This window comes from Triturus cristatus, chromosome 11 (genome assembly GCF_964204655.1).
Source record: "Triturus cristatus chromosome 11, aTriCri1.1, whole genome shotgun sequence".
Classification (NCBI taxonomy): Eukaryota; Metazoa; Chordata; class Amphibia; order Caudata; family Salamandridae; genus Triturus; species Triturus cristatus.
In genome coordinates, this window is record NC_140594.1 from 681,543,083 (window position 1) to 681,549,502 (window position 6,420).

The window sequence follows — 6,420 nt, forward strand, 5'->3', positions numbered from 1 at the left end:
ACTTTAACCCCTTGGCTGCGGCAGGAATTCCGCCGCAGCGCTGGGGGGGGTTTGGGGGCAGTGCGGTGGCGCTGTGCTCATGACGGAGCCACTCCGTCATGAGTCACGGTTGAGCTGTGCTCATGACGGAGTGGTTCCGTCATGACTCCACCCACTGCGATAATCGCCCGCACAGGTGGGGAATTAGCGCCACGTGGGCGGAGCGGCCGCCAACGGCCGCAGCATGACGGAACCACTCCGTCATGAGCACACGCGCCCGTGGCTCATGACGGCGTGGTTCCGTCATGAGCACGGAACGGGTTAAGCTCTGAACACTTGTGCTGCACACAAAAAAGCATATCAGTATAAGTACGCCATGCTGGCATTTCGGTGCTATGCCACAATTACATGAAAAGTGATCGCATGTATAGAATCAGGGCATACTGTTTAGGATTTCAGGATCTCTGATGACGCCGCACATCATCCAGTGAGCCCGATAAGCGTCATATGTAAAAGGCAAGCACCATTGGGAGTTATTTGTGGCAAAAAACAGTGCACACCATTGTTGTTTACTGATGAGAAAGAGAAATTGCTAATGACACCTAATGCATGCCCAGCGGCAGCAGCATTTCATCTGGGGGAGAAGTTATTGTGAAAGCCCAAATTGTACAAGACACCTGAATGCCAAAATAAGTACCATAGGAAAAATGCCACATCTAGATAATTGAATCCATTAACTGCTAAATTGTTCTGTATTGATCCCCTTTCACTTTTCTTTTGAAAAGGTAGAATTTAAGGACCTGGTGCAATCCCACATTTACCACTGACATTACAAACTTCGACATACAGGTAATTTACGGTTTAGAGGAATATGATCCACTAAACGTCTTACAGTGGACTCACAGCACCTTACAAAATTCCCAGATAAACAACAAATTTATAGACAATGGCTATATTCGCATTACACATATATCTTCCATTGCCTTTCGTGGATATCCCGACACACTAAATCAAATGCATAACAAAGCAAACACATATTATGTGGCACCAGACACAAATAATACTACATGTCGCATGCTCGTGCTACTAGTGGGCAGTAGCACTCAATGTGCCACCCATTAAAGTAGCCTTTCAAAACATATCTCAGTCATGCCAATTCCCCCTGCACTGCCATTTCCACCCAGCAAAATAAACTTTTTGCCAAACCGAAATCTTCCTTCTTAATGTTTATAAGTCGCCCCTAAGATAGACCTTAAAGGCTCATAGGGCAAGAAGCATGGTATGTAAAATTAGGCCATGATGGAATAAGTTGTACATGCCCTGGCATTGACAAACTGCTTGTTTTTCACTGCTGGAAGGCTATCTGTCCGTAAACTAACACAGGGTTACCTTAATACACTCAATAACTGCTAACTTCAGTATGGGACATATAGGAAATTAGGTTGTTGGTGGGGGGGACCCTTTTCAAGCAGCAACTGCAATTCTTACCAGGGTGACGTCACAAGCAACCCTAAATAATCCCGAGCTCATCCCTCGGAGTGCTTTGCACAGAGCAGTCATGCTTAACTTAGAGACTTAACTCAGAGGCAATGTGTACAGTATTTGCGCAACACTTCAAACAATAACACAGTGAAAACACACCACAAAAGCAGCTCACAACACTGTTAGGAAAACAGAGTATTGTTTTATCAATAGAACAAGACCAAAACAACAGAAATCCAATCAGTAGAACTGGAGGAAATCAATTTGAAAGATGTTTGTAAAAATAGTGGCAAAATGTGTAAAGTGCAAACTGTAGAGATCTGATCGCAACAGATGGGGACAAAGTCACCAATTCAGGCCAATCCCAATAGGATGCAGTTCAGCTACTGGGACCCAGTTAGGCACACCAATTAAAGTACCTTCCATCCTAGTTTGCGGAGCATTGAGAAAATCTGTGTCAAAGATGCATTGGACAGCCAAAGCGATTCCTTAGGTTTCGAGGTGCAGAGACACTTTAGGTGCAAGGTCCTGTGTCGTCGCAATCAAAGATACCGTGGATGAGGATTTCTGATGTGAAGACTGGATTTAGGGAAGTGTTGTGCAGTCGGGGTGATGCGTCGGTTCTGAGGATTTGCAAGAGTGCGATGTGGAGTCCGGTGTCATTGTTGAGGCTGCTATCAATGAGAGATGCAAGCGCCTGACTCAAGGATGCATCGACCAGCAGCAGTTCCAAAAGGCAAAGAGGGCTGCAGCGGCGATAAGGGCCTTTGTGATGGGTACAATCCACACAGCAGTGCAGATGAGTTGAATCTGCTCGGGGTCGCACAGCACAGCAGAGGAGATGCGTTGGTTTTACTGGGCCCACAGAGGCAGTACAAAAGGGGGTGGTGATGGATGGAGCATCAGATCCAATCAAACACTCACACCCAGTCAACAGATCTGGGTTTGATCCATCACTGTTCTTTAGCCCACTCTGCCACCCCAGTTCAGACATGGCTATATGCAAATCAGTCTGAACCTGTGCCTCATGGGAACAGTCCAGCCCGAACTGCCAACCAATGCCTTCCCTGGACCGGAAACAAGCTTCCTAGGACCGGTTTCTGGCATTTCAGCCGTCTTCAGCCAAGCTTGCCTAAATCCAGTGGCAAAGTGAGCAAGGGACTCACGTCTGAGCATTCCCTGCCAACTTATGGTGAACAAAGCGGTACAAAAGGGGGTGGTGATGGACGGAGCATCAGAACCAATCAAACACTCACACCCAGTCAACAGATCTGGGTTTGATCCATCACCGTTCTTTAGCCCACTCTGCCACCCCAGTTCAGACATGGCCATATGCAAATCAGTCTGACCCTGTGCCTCATGGGAACAGTCCAGCCCGAACTGCCAAGCCATGCCTTCCCTGGACCGGAAACAAGCTTCCTAGGACCGGTTTCTGGCATTTCAGCCGTCTTCAGCCAGGCTTGCTTGAATCCAGTGGCAAAGTGAGCAAGGGACTCACGTCTGAGCATTCCCTGCCAACTTATGGCGAACAAAGCGGTACAAAAGGGGGTGGTGATGGACGGAGCATCAGAACCAATCAAACACTCACACCCAGTCAAGAGATCTGGGTTTGATCCATCACCGTTCTTTAGCCCACTCTGCCACCCCAGTTCAGACATGGCCATATGCAAATCAGTCTGACCCTGTGCCTCATGGGAACAGTCCAGCCCGAACTGCCAAGCCATGCCTTCCCTGGACCGGAAACAAGCTTCCTAGGACCGGTTTCTGGCATTTCAGCCGTCTTCAGCCAGGCTTGCTTGAATCCAGTGGCAAAGTGAGCAAGGGACTCACGTCTGAGCATTCCCTGCCAACTTATGGCGAACAAAGCGGTACAAAAGGGGGTGGTGATGGACGGAGCATCAGAACCAATCAAACACTCACACCCAGTCAACAGATCTGGGTTTGATCCATCACCGTTCTTTTTCCCACTCTGCCACCCCAGTTCAGACATGGCCATATGCAAATCAGTCTGACCCTGTGCCTCATGGGAACAGTCCAGCCCGGACTGCCAAGCCATGCCTTCCCTGGACCTGAAACAAGCTTCCTAGGACCGGTTTCTGGCATTTCAGCCGTCTTCAGCCAGGCTTGCTTGAATCCAGTGGCAAAGTGAGCAAGGGACTCACGTCTAAGCATTCCCTGCCAACTTATGGTGAACAAAGCAGTACAAAAGGGAGTGGTGATGGACAGAGCAGCAGAACCAATCAAACACTCACACCCAGACAACAGATCTGGGTTTGATCCATCAACGTTCTTTAGCCCACTCTGCCACCCCAGTTCAGACATGGCCATATGCAAATCAGTCTGACCCTGTGCCTCATGGGAACAGTCCAGCCCGAACTGCCAAGCCATGCCTTCCCTGGACCAGAAACAAGCTTACTAGGACCGGTTTCTGGCATTTCAGCCGTCTTCAGCCAGGCTTGCTTGAATCCAGTGGCAAAGTGAGCAAGGGACTCACGTCTGAGCATTCCCTGCCAACTTATGGCGAACAAAGCGGTACAAAAGGGGGTGGTGATGGACGGAGCATCAGAACCAATCAAACACTCACACCCAGTCAACAGATCTGGTTTTGATCCATCACCGTTCTTTAGCCCACTCTGCCACCCCAGTTCAGACATGGCCATATGCAAATCAGTCTGACCCTGTGCCTCATGGGAACAGTCCAGCCCGAACTGCCAAGCCATGCCTTCCCTGGACCGGAAACAAGCTTCCTAGGACCGGTTTCTAGCATTTCAGCCGTCTTCAGCCAGGCTTGCTTGAATCCAGTGGCAAAGTGAGCAAGGGACTCACGTCTGAGCATTCCCTGCTAACTTATGGTGAACAAAGCGGTACAAAAGGGGGTGGTGATGGACGGAGCATCAGAACCAATCAAACACTCACATCCAGTCAAGAGATCTGGGTTTGATCCATCACCGTTCTTTAGCCCACTCTGCCACCCCAGTTCAGACATGGCCATATGCAAATCAGTCTGACCCTGTGCCTCATGGGAACAGTCCAGCCCGAACTGCCAAGCCATGCCTTCCCTGGACCGGAAACAAGCTTCCTAGGACCGGTTTCTGGCATTTCAGCCGTCTTCAGCCAGGCTTGCTTGAATCCAGTGGCAAAGTGAGCAAGGGACTCACGTCTGAGCATTCCCTGCCAACTTATGGCGAACAAAGCGGTACAAAAGGGGGTGGTGATGGACGGAGCATCAGAACCAATCAAACACTCACACCCAGTCAAGAGATCTGGGTTTGATCCATCACCGTTCTTTAGCCCACTCTGCCACCCCAGTTCAGACATGGCCATATGCAAATCAGTCTGACCCTGTGCCTCATGGGAACAGTCCAGCCCGAACTGCCAAGCCATGCCTTCCCTGGACCGGAAACAAGCTTCCTAGGACCGGTTTCTGGCATTTCAGCCGTCTTCAGCCAGGCTTGCTTGAATCCAGTGGCAAAGTGAGCAAGGGACTCACGTCTGAGCATTCCCTGCCAACTTATGGCGAACAAAGCGGTACAAAAGGGGGTGGTGATGGACGGAGCATCAGAACCAATCAAACACTCACACCCAGTCAACAGATCTGGGTTTGATCCATCACCGTTCTTTTTCCCACTCTGCCACCCCAGTTCAGACATGGCCATATGCAAATCAGTCTGACCCTGTGCCTCATGGGAACAGTCCAGCCCGGACTGCCAAGCCATGCCTTCCCTGGACCTGAAACAAGCTTCCTAGGACCGGTTTCTGGCATTTCAGCCGTCTTCAGCCAGGCTTGCTTGAATCCAGTGGCAAAGTGAGCAAGGGACTCACGTCTAAGCATTCCCTGCCAACTTATGGTGAACAAAGCAGTACAAAAGGGAGTGGTGATGGACAGAGCAGCAGAACCAATCAAACACTCACACCCAGACAACAGATCTGGGTTTGATCCATCAACGTTCTTTAGCCCACTCTGCCACCCCAGTTCAGACATGGCCATATGCAAATCAGTCTGACCCTGTGCCTCATGGGAACAGTCCAGCCCGAACTGCCAAGCCATGCCTTCCCTGGACCAGAAACAAGCTTACTAGGACCGGTTTCTGGCATTTCAGCCGTCTTCAGCCAGGCTTGCTTGAATCCAGTGGCAAAGTGAGCAAGGGACTCACGTCTGAGCATTCCCTGCCAACTTATGGCGAACAAAGCGGTACAAAAGGGGGTGGTGATGGACGGAGCATCAGAACCAATCAAACACTCACACCCAGTCAACAGATCTGGTTTTGATCCATCACCGTTCTTTAGCCCACTCTGCCACCCCAGTTCAGACATGGCCATATGCAAATCAGTCTGACCCTGTGCCTCATGGGAACAGTCCAGCCCGAACTGCCAAGCCATGCCTTCCCTGGACCGGAAACAAGCTTCCTAGGACCGGTTTCTAGCATTTCAGCCGTCTTCAGCCAGGCTTGCTTGAATCCAGTGGCAAAGTGAGCAAGGGACTCACGTCTGAGCATTCCCTGCTAACTTATGGTGAACAAAGCGGTACAAAAGGGGGTGGTGATGGACGGAGCATCAGAACCAATCAAACACTCACATCCAGTCAAGAGATCTGGGTTTGATCCATCACCGTTCTTTAGCCCACTCTGCCACCCCAGTTCAGACATGGCCATATGAAAATCAGTCTGACCCTGTGCCTCATGGGAACAGTCCAGCCCGGACTGCCAAGCCATGCCTTCCCTGGACCGGAAACAAGCTTCCTAGGACCGGTTTCTGGCATTTCAGCCATCTTCAGCCAGGCTTGCTTGAATCCAGTGGCAAAGTGAGCAAGGGACTCACGTCTAAGCATTCCCTGCCAACTTATGGCGAACAAAGCGGTACAAAAGGGAGTGGTGATGGACAGAGCATCAGAACCAATCAAACACTCACATCCAGTCAAGAGATCTGGGTTTGATCCATCACCGTTCTTTAGCCCACTCT